Source organism: Malaya genurostris, chromosome 2 (genome assembly GCF_030247185.1).
Source record: "Malaya genurostris strain Urasoe2022 chromosome 2, Malgen_1.1, whole genome shotgun sequence".
NCBI lineage: Eukaryota > Metazoa > Arthropoda > Insecta > Diptera > Culicidae > Malaya > Malaya genurostris.
In genome coordinates, this window is record NC_080571.1 from 111661332 (window position 1) to 111676984 (window position 15653).

The 15653-nt window shown below is 40.8% G+C and overlaps 1 protein-coding gene across 1 annotated transcript in view; it reads right to left on the reverse strand.

Annotated features, from left to right (window-relative positions):
- Nucleotides 1–15653, reverse strand: part of LOC131432544 (acetylcholine receptor subunit alpha-like 1) — a 328833-nt gene that overhangs the window by 152886 nt on the left and 160294 nt on the right. The gene's annotated exons all lie outside the window — the stretch shown is intronic.

Here is a 15653-nt window from a genome sequence, read left to right on the forward strand (position 1 = left end):
GAGGAAGGCATCAATAAATGTATATGGTATAATTTTAAATAAATGTCAAAACCGTCTTTAAAATTCAAATTGTATAGCGAGCCACAAACAATACAAATATCCACAAATTGAAAGCCGCCATCTGCTCATTCTTGTACAGGGTAAATTTTGAAAAGGCACTCCATAGTAGAGTAAGACGTATTCACTACAAAATGATTTTTCCTTCTTTTGCTTCGTCGCTTTATTTGGCTTCCAACACTTTGCACCCTGTAAATCCGGTGCGGAATGTCGTATCCGGATGGAATTCTAAAGTTATGTATGGGATCATAAGACCTAAGATTGTGAAAATCGGCCACGTTTTGTCTAAGGATAGTGAGTAAGTAATAAGAAATTCAAACTTTTACACTAGTCCTTCTGTCATTCCGGAACCAGAAGTCGGATGAATTTGGAACTCTTGTTGAATTTTGTGGAATAGTTTCCAATGCTCGAGTCGATACCGTTTTACTGGTCTCAAAAAAAGATATCCTTTCAATTCCAACTTCAATTTTGGAAATATGGAGAAATCACACGGAGCAAGAACTGACGAGCAATGATTGATTTGTGACTCGGCGCATTGCAGTACAACAAGCACCATTTCTCAAGGTCGCAATATTCGGATCGAGTACGACGGATTCTGGCCATCAAATTTTTCAAAACTTCGATTTAAAATGCGCCCGTGACCGTTTGGCCAGTTGGAACGAACTCTTTGTGGATGATTTCTTTCCTATCGAAAAGAAGTGAGTTTTTTGACTTCCATTCCGGAATTTGGCACTTAGTTTCTAGATCGAACTGAAAGCACCACGTTTCGTCGTCAGTAACAATTGATTTCAGGAAGTTTGGATCATTTCTGGCGGCTGCAACGACGAAGTGATTTCTGCTCCTCCGTAAGTGTGTGTGTGGGACAAACTTTGCACAGGCCAAATCAACTTTTGATCGGAGTTACCGGGACCCTAGTGTTATATACCATTCGACTCAGCTCGTCGAGATCGTAAAATGTATGTATGTGCGCTTTTTCAGATCAAGATCAAGATCACTCTCCGCACAATTTTCTCGGAGACAGCTGACGATTTTAACAAATTTAGGCTCATTTGAAAGCTACTGTTAATTTGTGAATCTAGTTTTAATATCAAGCGGCTGTCACTTCTGGTTCCAGAGATATATAGCTGTGTGCATGTGCAGCTCAGCCATAGCCGAAACAGAGAAAAAGTAAACGCCGGAGAGCTCGGATCGGTCGAATCGGCCTAATGCGGGTAGCCTTTAAGAGTGTGCTTTTGCGTGTTGTTATCAATGAAAACAGCTCGCATGACTGGCACGAAGAGTTGCGGACTGAACAGAAGCACATGATTTTAGTTGTGATTACTCAAATTCCTAAACAGGAACGGTGAGTAAAATTTTTTGTATCGGTTCGAGTGAAGTGTACTCAAACCATGAGTTTGAATCGAATTTTTTTATTTCGATTATGCAAAGTGAGAAATCCAACCAAGTGATTAAATCTTTTGCGAATGTGTTTGCTACTAAAGTTGACTTCTCATTAGGAAGTAAAATTACTGCAATAAGAAATTCCATGTATTTAAATATAAATGTAAAGACGGTTTTGTAATTATTATCAAATTCTCTTTTTCCTATTTTGAGTAAAGAGCTTTGTTCCTTAACTTAAACGTAAGTGGATGGATGAAAATTCAATTTTTGACTACTTGCACATTTTATGAAATTGTATGATGAGTCACTAAGTTTTGAGCTATATTGAATGATTGTGCACTCCATATCCTACACTATTCCCACAGCATAAAAAAATTGTTATTGTTGTTTTACTACATATTTTTTTAATTCGTGGAATTGGAGGGGCTGGGGTCCACTAGGAGATTGATAGTACCTATTAGCTCTCTCCGGACAGTACCAGCCTAGATGCCGTGTGGAATCCGGCGGAAAAAATGAACTAAGAATAGGTCCACTGGGTTCCTGCTTCCATGTCGTAAAAGGCGACAATTGCAGGAGTTTCTTTTCCCTTTCAGTTATCAGATATTTTCAATGATTACTCTATTTTACTAAATTATCTCTTCATTCAACCTATCAATTACCATCTAGCTTCGGAGAAAAGTTTTATTTGGAATGTTTTCTTCTTCCATGTTATTGATTGTCTTTCAGATTATAAATTGAATGATAAAAATCAACTATTGGGCAAATCCGCTATTATAAAGTTAATAACAGCGATAACATATATCGGTATATTGAATACATAGTAAAAAACACTTGATATTAATATTTCAAACAATAAATTAATATTTTTCTCGGCAGCCGGCTGCCCAGAGCAACCAATATAACCAATTAATAATTTTTATAAATAATTAAAATAATAAAGCGAAAATATTAAAGAATCAAGACGCGCGTGAAATCTGTTGACCATTATTTGTTGATTTAGAATGATTTTATAACAACTGTTTAGAATATGTCAATGCAATGAATCAACTATGTTGTCTAAATCCTATTCACTCGTTTATTTTGTATCACGTAATTTCATTTAGGGTTGATAAACGACTGGACAATGCGCAATTCAGGCCCCAATGTGGTTCTTAGCCTCTTGTCCAGTAACTCCTATCCCTACCTTCCCGTGGTACCGGCTGGGGTACGAGTAACCATAGAAAAGATCGGGTAACTAACCCCGGTGGGACCTTGGTCGTATGCTGACAGGGAAGGGGGCGTGCCTTCTCTTTACAGAGAGCGAGCCTACCCGAGCGTCTGTTCCCCATGTTGGGGCGGCTCGAAACAGCGTCTGTTCTCCATGTTAGGAGCGGCTGATTACCGTCCTTGTGTCAGTGTGGGACTCTAAACAGTGCTGACACGATGGCCCTCCGGCGAGACAGGAGGTTGGTGCAGGCCTAACAAGCCGCCTGGAAAAAGGAAGTTACGAACAATCAAGTAAGCAATACGACTCGGAATAATCGGCAAAGACCTACGCGACGAATAAAGGACTACGATTGGAAGCTTGGCACATGGAATTGCAAATTGCTTGGCTTCCCAGGATACGACCAAATGCTGCATGATGAGCTTCAAATCCGCGGCTTCGATGTCGTAGCACTGCAGGAACTTTGTTGGACGGGACAGAAGGTGTGGAAAAGTGGGCATCGAGCGACTACCTTCTACCAGAGCTGTGGCACAACCAACGTTCCAGGAACTGGATTTGTAGTGTTAGGCAAGAGTCGCCAGCGCGTGATTGGGTGGCAGTCAATCAGTGATAGAAGATCAAGGGCCGTTTCTTCAATTACAGCATCATCAACGTGCACTGCCCACCTGAGACGAGACCCAATGACGAGAAGGAAGCATTCTACGCGCAGCTGGAACAAACCTAAGACAGCTGTTCACGGCGGGATATAAAACTCGTCATCGGCGACATGAATGTTCAGGTAGGCCGGGAGGCAATGTACAAGCCCGTGATCGGGCTGGAGAGCCTGCACGCGGTAACAAACGACAACGATCACCGGTGTGTAAACTTTGCAGCCTCCCGAGGAATGGTAGTTCGAAGCACTTTCTTCCCCCGCAAAGATATCCACAAAGCCGCCTGGAGATCACCTGATCAACATACGGAAAATCAAATCGACCACGTTCTCATCGACGGGCGATTCTTCTCCGACGTCATCAATGTCCGCAATTACCGCAGTGCCAATATTGATTCTAACCACTACCTTGTCGCGATTTGTATGCGCTCAAAACTATCGACGGTGCACAATACTCGTCGCACAGGAACGCCGGGACTCAATCTCGAGCAGCTTCGTAGCGTTCGTACTACAGAGGAATACGCGCAACAACTGGAGCTAGTGCTACCAACGGAAGAGCAGCTTAGCAGCAAACGAGGAACGATACAGACAGGCGCTAAACAGACAGAACACGGTTTTTCGGAAGCAAAAGCGCCAACAGGAAGACCAAGATCGCGAAGCGATGGAATAGCTGTACCGCGCAAATGACACATGGAGGTTCTGTGGGAAGGTGAACTGCTCACGTAGAAGCTACACGCCACAGGCCGAAATGTGCAGAGATACCAGGTGGACAGGTGGAAGCAGTACTAAGACGAGCATCTGAATGGCGAAACACAAGATACAGAGAACGGTACAGGAATCAATCTGAGTGCACGCTCAGCTGACGACATATTCCCATCACCTGATCTGTCGGAGATAAGTGAGGAGATCGGCAAGCTGAGGAACAACAAAGCCGCGGGCAATGACCAGTTACCAGGCGAGCTGCTCAAACATAGAGGAGTGGCACTTGCTAGAGCGCTGCACTGGATGATTTCTAAGATTTGGGAGGAGGAGATTCTACCGCAGGAATGGATGGATGGTTTGGTATGTCCCGTCTACAAAAAGGGCGATAAGCTAGACTGTTTCAATTACCGCTCAATCACATAACTGAACGCCGCCTACAAGGTACTCTCCCAAATCCCTTTCCGTCGTATATCACCAATAGCTAAGGAATTCGTAAGGCCGTACCAAGCGGGATTTACTGGATCCCGCGCCACTACGGATCACATATTCGCGATAAGACAAGTACTCCAGAACTGTCGTGAATACAACGTACCCAATCGATCGAGAACAGCTATGGCAGATAATGCACGAATACGGTTTCCCGGATAAACTGACGCGATTGGTCAAAGCAACGATGGATAGAGTGATGTGCTACGTCCGAGTATCTGGGAGGCTCTCGAGTCCCTTCGAATCTCGGAGAGGGCTACGTCAAGGTGATGGACTTTCTTGTATCTTGTTCAATATTGCCCTGGAAGGTGTGATTCGAAGAGCGAGGATCAACACGAGTGGCACGATCTTCCGAATGTCCGTACAACTTTTTGGCTTCGCTGACGATATTGATATTGTGACACGTAACCTTGAGAAGATGATGGAAACCTACATTGGACTGAAAGCTGAAGCTAGGCGTATCGGACTGGCCATAAATGCGTCGAAAACAAAATACATGAGGGGAAGAGGCTCTAGAGAAGAAACACTACGCCTCCCACCACGAACATTGATAGACGGTGACGATATCGAGGTGGCTGACGAGTTTGTGTATTTGAGCTCACTGGTGACCGCCGACAATGACACCAGTAGAGAAATACAGGGACGTATTTTGGCAGGGAATCGTGCGTACTTTGGACTCTGAAAAACTCTTCGATTGAAAAAAGTACGCCACCCCACGAAATAGACCATCTACAAAACGCTCATTAGACCGGTTGTTCTTTATGGCCACGAGACTTGGACTATGTTGGCAGGGGACCAACGCGCCCTCAGTGTTTTCGAAAGAAAGGTGGGAAGGCGGAGTGCAGATGGTAGACGGAACGTGGAGACGGCGTATGAATCACGAATTGCAACAGCTGCTAGGAGAACCACCTATCGTACGGACAGCTAAAATCGGACGTCTACGATGGGCTGGGCATGTCATAAGGATGTCGGACGACAGCGCAGTGAAAATGGTTTTTGAATCTAATCCGACTGGTACAAGAAGAAGAGGAGCGCGGCGAGCAAGGTGGATCGATCAAGTGTAGGGTGATCTCAGAAGCATCCGTGCCTTGAGTGGCTGGCGACGAGCAGCCATGTACCGAGTTATGTGGAGACGTATGCTTGATACAGCAAAGGACACCCCAGGCCTATAGCTGTTAGGTAAGGTAAGTAATTTCATTTATAAAAAGTAGGGTAGTTTTTATTCTTTACGCGATAATATTGCAAATTTTTCTTCAGTTTCCTCGAATAAGATCTGTGAATCAAGACTTCCCGGGACTTCAATATAGGATATTGTTGAAACGTTCACTCGGGAAATCAGTGAGTTTAGTGGTGCATCCGAGCATCTTGAAACCGGAACATACTAAGTCGCGCGCGAATAATACCAATACTGAAATTTTTACTAACAAAGATCCTTCTCCCGTGACACTTGTGGAGTGCGCAGTAGTATATACGGCCTCTAGTAACAACAAGTGTTGGACTAACATCCCTTCCTATTCCGTAGACGATCTACGTTCGGGCCTGGCCGGTGCCGGTACTATATATAAATATTAAAGGATGATTTACCAGTCCCAGGTCAGATCATCTAGAAACTTCCTGTACAGTTTCAGCTAATCTCGATCAGTAACGGAGTAACAACCAGGGGTGGTCGCTCAAGCTCAAGCTCGTTTTTTTTTAATTCGTAGAGTTGGGTTTTTGGATTGACAATCTAAAATCTTGATTCACATTTTCATACCCATTGCGGCTTATTTTCAACTCTGATTTAAAAGGTATAAACTGGTTATTGATCAAGTTTGGGATGTTACTGGCAGACGATTCCGAATTCGGAGATACTATGGTATAAACGACGCAACCGGCAAACCGTATTACCTTCATTCGGGTTGTTGGTTAATTTTATCAAAAAATGTCTAGAAGTATTCAACTTAAATAACTGACGTTTTCAGATTCCGGAAAAGAGTCATGGTTATGAATATTCACAAAGAATTAGTATCATCGCATTCTCATATAAAATTTCGATTGTATTCAAAAAGACCCTTCGCAAGTTATTACCCAGCAATCATTCGCTCTAATTGCAGGCTGTAGAACCACTCAAACCTTTGTGGTTAGATCAATAGACTTGATTAGAACCAGAAAAAGATGTCATTTATTCAATACAATCTCCAAAGTGAAACGTCACCACTGATCAATTTTTAGAGTGAAAACCCATTATATCGTTTCTGTCTTGACCTCAATCACTCCCCAGACAGACTCATTGGCAAAATAGATCCCATTCATCCCAGTCGAGAGTTCCCCGGCAAACGCATGGCACAAAAAACGTTTTCTATTATAGCTAATATTATTACCCTATTCCTCAAACCGATTCTAATTTATATTTCAAATTGGACAGAAAGCTAAGGGCTGTACAATCGTCAAAGCAGGGACAGGAAATGAATGCGCTAGGAACACCTTCCCCGGATAAAAACTCTTCTCGGTGGTCTCAACATCCGAGCTCGATTCCGCCACTAAAACCGATCCAACATACCGGGATAAGCTAGCGAACGGGCATAAAACAAAGTATTGGTTCTGATCCGATGAGCCCGGCGTCGGGGTAGGTACGTTATAAGCCATACCTAGCGGGCGGGGTTAAAGTGGGAAATTAAATTGAATTTCAGTCAGGGATGCGAAAACGGCACGATACGCTGCGGCGAACGTCAAGTCTTATGAAAATCAACCGGGGGGGATTTATTTGTCCCTCGGTTTTACTCCTTTCGTTCGTTCTGTTCCAAAGCTGCAACGGGGCACCTTTTTCCACTTTTTCTGTAAATTGCTGCAGTCGCACGAGAATAAAATTTACCCAATAAAATAAGGCCGGTAAATTGTAAACGATAAAACCGTACCTGACTCCGGAAGAGGTGAGTTAAAGGAAAGGCTAATTTCCTAGCGAATGGAAATGAAATTTATTTGTCCACCATTCAGCGTTCCGGCTCGAGGCGCAAATTATCCAAAGCTCGTAAATAAAATGTTAATTTAATACTGGCAAGGACTCTGTAAGAACCGTATAGATGTAAGTGGCTCTGGTACATACCACAGGTCGACCATAAACTCAATCAATACTTTACGTCTATATTATATAGGAAAGATTATTCAACGGAATAGTTCCAACACGGATTATTAGTTTTCAGTACTGCCAAATGATTCGCGAGTTGCTCACACCGGCATGTTTCCCTAACCACGGAAAACCCGCGAGCACTCGTTTCGTAAACATACCTTGGATATTCAGTGGTTGAATGTTTACTTGTTCATACAAATTCATCTCAGCCATGTTTGCACTGCAGCCATAAACAGCCGTACCCACAACTAAAAAATTCTGCTCACAGCAAAAAAAAACTTGTTGCGGCGTGTAAATGAGCAGTCGTTTGCTTCATCATCCAACTTCAATGGTGTTGAATATTCTACGGTCCGGATTTGAGTGCAGCATGAACTTTGCAGTACAGACCAAGCAAGATCGTCAACAGGCTTTCCGGGACAGGGGGAAAAACGGTACGTCTGCAAGGCTGCAGCAGAAGAACTTGGGGTAAGGGAAGGCAAGGCATTCGTTCATTCGGTAAAATTTTCTAATGTTGTTATTTCAGCTTCGCATTTAAGTCTGTTTTCTTTTGATGGCGCAGACTTCCGCCGGCAGGCAGAAATGGGGTCTAGAGTTGGCTTTTGCTCCGCTATGTTGGCACAGCAGGTGAACGATAGTAGCATATTGGGATGCCGGCGAAATGGCTTTGATGTTGGAAAGGCTGCTTGATTAGTTTCTTCGGTGCGAAACGCTTTCGTGATGAAATCGCATTGCCATGGACCTCCGACTTTGTACCAAATATCAGATATAATCAATTTATAAATGCTGGTAAATTCGGTAGATTACGAAGGTAGCAATATTGCTTTCACGGGTTTCTATTGAGCGTTAGACAATTTTTCCGTTACCTGAACTAGCGAAGGATGTGTATCCGAAATTGTTGCATTGAACATTAAGCAAAAATTGCACCTTGAATTTTTTAGTAACACAAGAACCAACCCACCTGCTTCACTTTATTGGTGAATGATGCTCGATCTCTTCCAGATTCTAAGCTGAGCGTATGAACTGAGTAGTATTAACGATTGGTATGGAGCAAATTTTGTGCTTACACATAAACTACGTGATTTCAGCTGGCTCCGGCGTCTGTATAAAGCCCTATTAGAAGCCCCAAAACGCCGTTTTACCCCACGGTGAACAACATTATCATATGTCACTAATGTTCGAAGATATCAGATATCATACCACTTAAAGTTCTGTCCAATTAGAACCCGGTATCATTGATTGTGTTGCAGCGGCACGGAAAGTGACCGATGGAAGAATTTTTTTTCAACGGTTTATTTTCCTAGGCGCCCACTTTCTGTGGTATAAATGTCACGGCGTTTCGTGCAGTGAGTGAAAAGTTATTCGAGATGGAAGCAGAGAGGAGAGGAAAAATTCTGCACATCCATTTGGATAGTCCAACGTGAAACGCAATATTTATAGCAAAAATTTTGAAAATCGCTATATCAACCGTGTATGATGTGCTCGAATGTTTCAAGGAGCGAAAGAGTAAGCGTCGTAGTGGCAATGTGATATAAACAGGTGGTGCAGACCACATGGCATGCTTGCGTTGGTTACCAAAGCTTTGTAAATAGTTCGGTATGACGACATAAATGAAAAATAGACATGCTTTGATTCAATGCCAACTAGTCGGAACGGTGTGACGAAAGCAAGCGCGTGGTATTTAGATTTACTTGGCTTGCTCAGGCAAAATTAATTTCACAAACACAAAAGAGTTGCGTTTGTCTCACCTGTTTCGACCTCATTGCCGTGATGGGACATATGACCGAGAGCTGAACCAGAAAGTGTTGAGAACCATCAGAGCAATACCTGAACTATCAGATAATGAAATCGTATAAAAATACGCTGCTGCTCGCAGTACCGTTAGAAGAATTCGTTTGCGAGTAGGATATCGTTCTTATAAAGCCAGCAAGCAACCAAACAGAACGTTGAAGCAAAGTTTCGTCACCAAAACTCGAGCTCGGAAATTGTACTAGCAGGTTTGGCGAAGTACCAAGGATGCCTGCTCATCGACAATGAAATCTACGTCAAAATGGATTTCGGATTCTACATGGCGACGGCACGAGTAGATCGACTCGAAGCTGTACAAGGAAGAATGCCTCAATAATAAGATACTACCTTTCAATAAACCCCATGAAGGTCCGGTGAAGTTTTGGCGAGATTTGGCGAGTTGCCACTACAGCTGGGAAGTCATCCAGTGGTACCGCGATAATAACGTAGATTTCATCGATAAAAACATAAGTCCACCCAACTACCCGCAGCTTCGTCGCATCAAGAGATTTTAGACAATAATGAAGCGGAATAACAGCTCGGGTCGCCTAACTTCGAAAATTCGCGAAGAAAAAATTCTGTAGCTTTGGAAATCTGCATAACATAAAACCACGTAGCTTCGAAAATCTGCGAAAAAACCGTGAGCTCAGCAATGCAGAAAACCCTTTTTTAATTCACCTAGTGGTGTAATGATGCCTTTCTCATATTACTTATGTTCTCAAAAACCTCACTACAAGATTCAGTCAAGATTGTTTTTCAAACATGAGTAAAATCAAAAACATTCTTTTGTGTGAACTATCGTCACCTTTTCAATTTGTAATCATTTACAATAATTTATAATGTATTTATAATAATTTATAATGTATTTATAATAATTTATATTGTATTTTCATTTATAATGTATTTTCCCACGAAATCTTATCCGATGATCAAACATCCAAAGCTATTATCCACGTTCCTCGTCGTTTTCCAATTGGCCCACACCCTTTAATTACTGACATTATGATTGCAAAAGCGTGCTCTAAATTGAAATCATCCTCGAATGCTGGTCCGGATGGAATTCCCTCTCTAGTATTAAAAAAAAATGCTCGAACAGCCTATTAATTCCACTTTTGTACTGTTCAACATATCTTTTGATTCAGGAACGTTTCCCGACAACTGGAAGAAATCGTTCATTTTCCCTGTGTTCAAAAAGGGAAACAAATCTGATGTTTCTCATTATCGTGGGATAGATAATGATATCGAATTATCTGAAATTATTGTTCTCGAATTCGTTACGCATAACTGCATTAACTACATCTCTGAAAGTCAACACGGTTTTATGCCAAATCGAACAACCTCAACGAACTTATTATCTTACACATCCTTCATTATTCGATGTCTACAAGCACGTCGACAAGTTGACGCTATATATACTGATTTCTCCGCTGCTTTCGATAAAATAAACCATCAAATAACAGTTGCAAAACTCAATAGGCTTGGATTCGGCGGATCACTACTTAAATGGCTACAGTCTTATCTAATTGGTCGTGAAATGTCAGTAAAAATTGGAGACTGCGTTACAACACCTTTCGCAGTCTGCTCTGGAGTCCCTCAAGGCAGTCATTTGGGACCATTTTTATTCTTGCTCTACCTCAAAGATCTCAATTTTCTATTGAAATGCCACAAACTATCTTTCGCAGATGATTTTAAACTATATTATCCAATAAAATCTCCTGACGACACCATATTTTTGCAGTCACAGCTTGATATATTCGTGAACTGGTGTATTAGCAATAAAATGGTTGTAAATGCCTCAAAAGAAATGTTCCGTTATGTCGTTTACTCGCAAACACTCGTTACGACTATAACATTTCGCAGAATATACTAAAACGTGAGTCTATCGTTAAAGATCTAGGTATCATTCTTGATATCAAGCTAGATTTCAAGTCATATCGACTATGTGATTTCTAAGGCATCCAAGCTTTTAGGTTTCGTTTTCCGCATCACCAAGAGCTTTGTCAATGTACATTGTCTAAAAGTATTATATTGTTCTTTAGTCCGCTCGACACTTGAATATTCAGCTGTTGTCTGGTCACCTCATTATCAAATCGACATAGAGCGGATTGAAGCCATTCAGCTTAAATTTGTTAGATTTGCCCTGCGTAACCTACCTTGAAGAGTTCCTGCTAGTCTTCCTAGTTACATAGATCGCTGTAAGCTTATTGACTTGGATCGGTTATTTGTTCGTCGAAATATCTCCAAGGCAACTTTCGTTGCTGATTTACTTCAATCACATATCGTCTGTCCCGAGCTTTTGCAGTTGATTAATCTCGACATTCATCCCACCCCTTTCTCAGATTACTTATTGCAAGAACAAATTATGGATACAATGAACCATTCTCAAGTATGTGCCGAACTTTCAATGTTTTCGACTTTCATTTATCTCGAAATATGATCAAACGATTGTTTCGTCATCACTTGACAGATTAGTCTTACGATCAGTATTTGTTTTGTAACCGACAATATTATTTTTTCGTTCAACCCCCACTTCATCTCTCCATCATCTTCATTGGATACTAACTAGATTTGCTCGCAGAAATTAACCCGGTCGTCCCTTACTCTTTTTCTCTGTCTTCCAACCATGCTTTCTTCGATCGCTAATTAGATCTACATGCCGATTCTAACATCGTCGTTTTCTTTTCCTTCCACCACCTTTTTAATCACTAATTAGATCTACATGCCGATTCTAACATCGTCGTTAGTCCACGCTCCTTTACCACCTCCTCCACCAACCCTGGTATTCCATTCGCCTACCCACTTATTTCTTCTCTCTCACCTTTTAAGAAAAAGCACTATTACTGCCATGTAATGCTGGGTGTCATCAACTAGTTATAGGGTTATACATTTAGTTTTAATTGTTAGCTTTAATTGTTAGTTTTGATTGTTAGTTCTAATTGTTAGTGTTAAGTCCAAATGTATCTGTTGGATCATTGTAATCTGTTGATACTGATGAGGAGGTTTTATGCCTGCTGGAGAGAGAGATTGCTAAATTTCATCTCCATCGGGCTTTTCCCTGCTCCAAATAAATAAATAAATAAATAACAAGTTAACATAGATTCAAAGGTGACAACCCTGCACGCTATAAAAAATTCAACAAAGCGCGCTGTGTGATAGATGGGTGCGTTTTCTTCTTCCTCCGTACTAGCACATACCGTTGCGTACCGATTTTGCATAGTCTTGTATAACAAATTGAATGTTTTTATACTTATTGCTCTATAATTTCGAAACCGGGAGTCGTATCTGGATGAAATGGCACAGTATCGTTTAAGACACTAAGAGCTTTAATTGAATCATGATTTGTAAAAATTGGACTAACCGTTGCTGAGAAATCGAATTGAGTTCTGTTGTTGGAGCTTTTCTTCACTATTATCGGTGCGTTCGGAAGCGGAAGCCGGGTACTAGTAGTCCCAAATATAGCCACCAACTAACAAGGTCTGCCAACTAGATGAATTTACCAGTACATTTTACAAAAATGTGCACCTCGTTTCGCCATCGCTTGTGAAAAAATACTCCTGAAATAGAAAATTTTCACTAATCGCACTGTCGGATCGGAATCAACCTTTCTGGGACATTTTAAAAAATTTGAAGACTCTCATTTGCATCTTAATTTGTAAAAATCGGTTGAGAAATTTCCGAGAAAATTGAATGCGCATTTTCTCATAGATTTGGACATATTGTCTTGTAATTCCGGAACCGAAAGTCGGATCAGGATAAAAATCAATAGCGATCTTTCATTTGGTGCACATAGACAGAGATAGAGAGGGAGAGAGAGAGAATTTACAAGTGTGGCTAAGGTGACTACAAATAGAAGGCACTCGAACTGTAAAACATTGAAGAAATCCATCAATTCGGTTGTTTTATGAACCGCCGATCCTAAAAAACCATTTCATGTTTTCCTTTGCAATACTAATATCATCATTATCTTAATTCGAACAGCCTAAGTGACTGTGGGCTAATTAACAAGTCTTACTTTCTGGAAAAGAAGAACTAGAAGTTTGCACAATCATTGAACTCTTAACGATGTTCAGAAATGTGAAACGAGGCGTTCCTGTTTCACTCGTCATCCAGTTATCATACCCTGACATAGACTTGATCTCTATATATAAGATATTAAATGCATCGAGCTTTATAATTTCCACACATAAAAACATTAGGAATTTTAAAGGTGACAGAATTGTACAAACGATACAATTCACAACTTCTTAATTTTTCAAATGACGTAATCCTCAGTTCGCTTTCTCATCTCATCCAAGTCAGTCGATAAAACAAAACCGCTTACGTTCGGGACAGAAGAAACCAAGTACAGTATTGTGTAGTGAACAATAGAACGACCTCGAAATGAGTTAACCAAACGAACAAAAGCTACCACCGACACGAAAGAATACAATTGTTGTTGACTTTAGGCAGTGCAAAATTCGACCTACGATAAGAGAACTTGAAGGTTTGCTTAAGGAGCAAATGCATCTTGACATTAAACGTGTGCATTTACTTCAATGCAATAAGACCAATAATGTTGTTTATATCCAGTTCTATAAAGAGTTCGATGCAATTCAATTCCCTAAAGACAATAACTATGTGGAGCATGAAAATAACAAGCACAACATTCCAGTATATATGGAAGATAGTGCTATAGAAGTGCGTGTGCATGATCTTCCCTCAAGCGTCATCGATTCTTATTTTCGCAAAACTATGTCCCAATACGGAGAGATTCTCTCTATCGAAAAAGAAAAGTGGAAGAATATTTTCCCCGGTATTCTAAATGGCGTACGTTTGTTACGCATGCGCTTGAGGAGGCCTATACCTTCTTATTTGACATTCGGTCAGGATACAAGAATCCCGTGCAAATTACTTGTTACCTATGACAATCAGATGGCCACATGTCAATATTGACGAAAAGCTGTTCAATACAGTAAGCCATGTGATAAACTGGACAAGAAGACAACTACACCAAATGATAACGGTGCTTCCTTCACACCAACTTCAAGCAACCCCAGTACACCTGTGACAGTCACCAACAACAGTGAAGCATCCCCTTCAACGAAACCATCCAACGTATCCTCTATAGAACAAAGTACACCAACTGTTGTTAACAACTTACCATCCAACCAACCAGCAACTGCAAACAATGTACAACAAGACGCATCTACAGCAACTAGCAACGAAATCAACAACAATACCACCGATGCGGCAATGAATGACGAGACGAACCGCGAACAAACTGCCCCTCAATCCTCGCAGGAGGAAAATGGAAGCTCCTCTCCCCCTAAAAAAAGGGTGACAACGAGATCAATACAAAAAAAAATATCTAAAATCTCAGCTAAATAGGCCACGTAAAGCTTGTACGCAAATAGGCCTGAATAAAATATCTTTTAAATAAAAAAAATTACGTAATACTCCACTTGCACAGAATTTTACATGCTCCCAGTGTAATTTGTACTCGGCTACCAAGTGCCGCTGTATGGATTTATATTTATCAATTCTTCATTGAACAGATATGAGCTCTTCGGTTCATATCTTTTGTTTTTTATTTCATTCGAATTCAAGACATGTAATTTTCAAATAACACAATTTTACATGTTCTTGAATATAAATTTGTATGAAATACGACGTTTCATTTATGTGCATTTTATAAGATGTAAAATCACAAGATTTTTTCGAGTTGTGCAGCTATGGTTGAGCACCATCAACTTTGAGACAATATTGGAAGGAAACTTTAATACTCAATGTGTTGTATGGGTTGTGTTCTCGGTTATTACAGATGAGCTGTGACCGACGACTATTGGACAATTCCAATGTGACTACTTCAAACACAGGTGAAATCACACGGAATCCACCAGCTCCATTACGACCACAGTTAAATTTAATGGGGCGTCTGGGTTTCTTTGCATAATTTCATCACCCGGAAATGAATTCGGTGATGATGATTGTGTCCTGGTCCATCCGTTAAGCGCAGTCGGATTTTTTACGATGACACAAATTATTTGTCTAACTAGCAGAGGCCGTCTTAACGGATTGTAATGAAATTCTTCAGGTAACTTCAGTTAAAATTACATATGTTTTTATACCTTACTCAAAATGTAATAATATCGATTGTACTTTAAACTGTCTTGAACAGTAATAGTAGTCTCAAAACTAATGCAATGCATATTCAAATTATGCTATTAGCAATATAATTGCTCAAACGGTGCCTAAGGTTTCAACTAGAATACTAAATTTTAAACCCCCAACGATTCATACGTCTT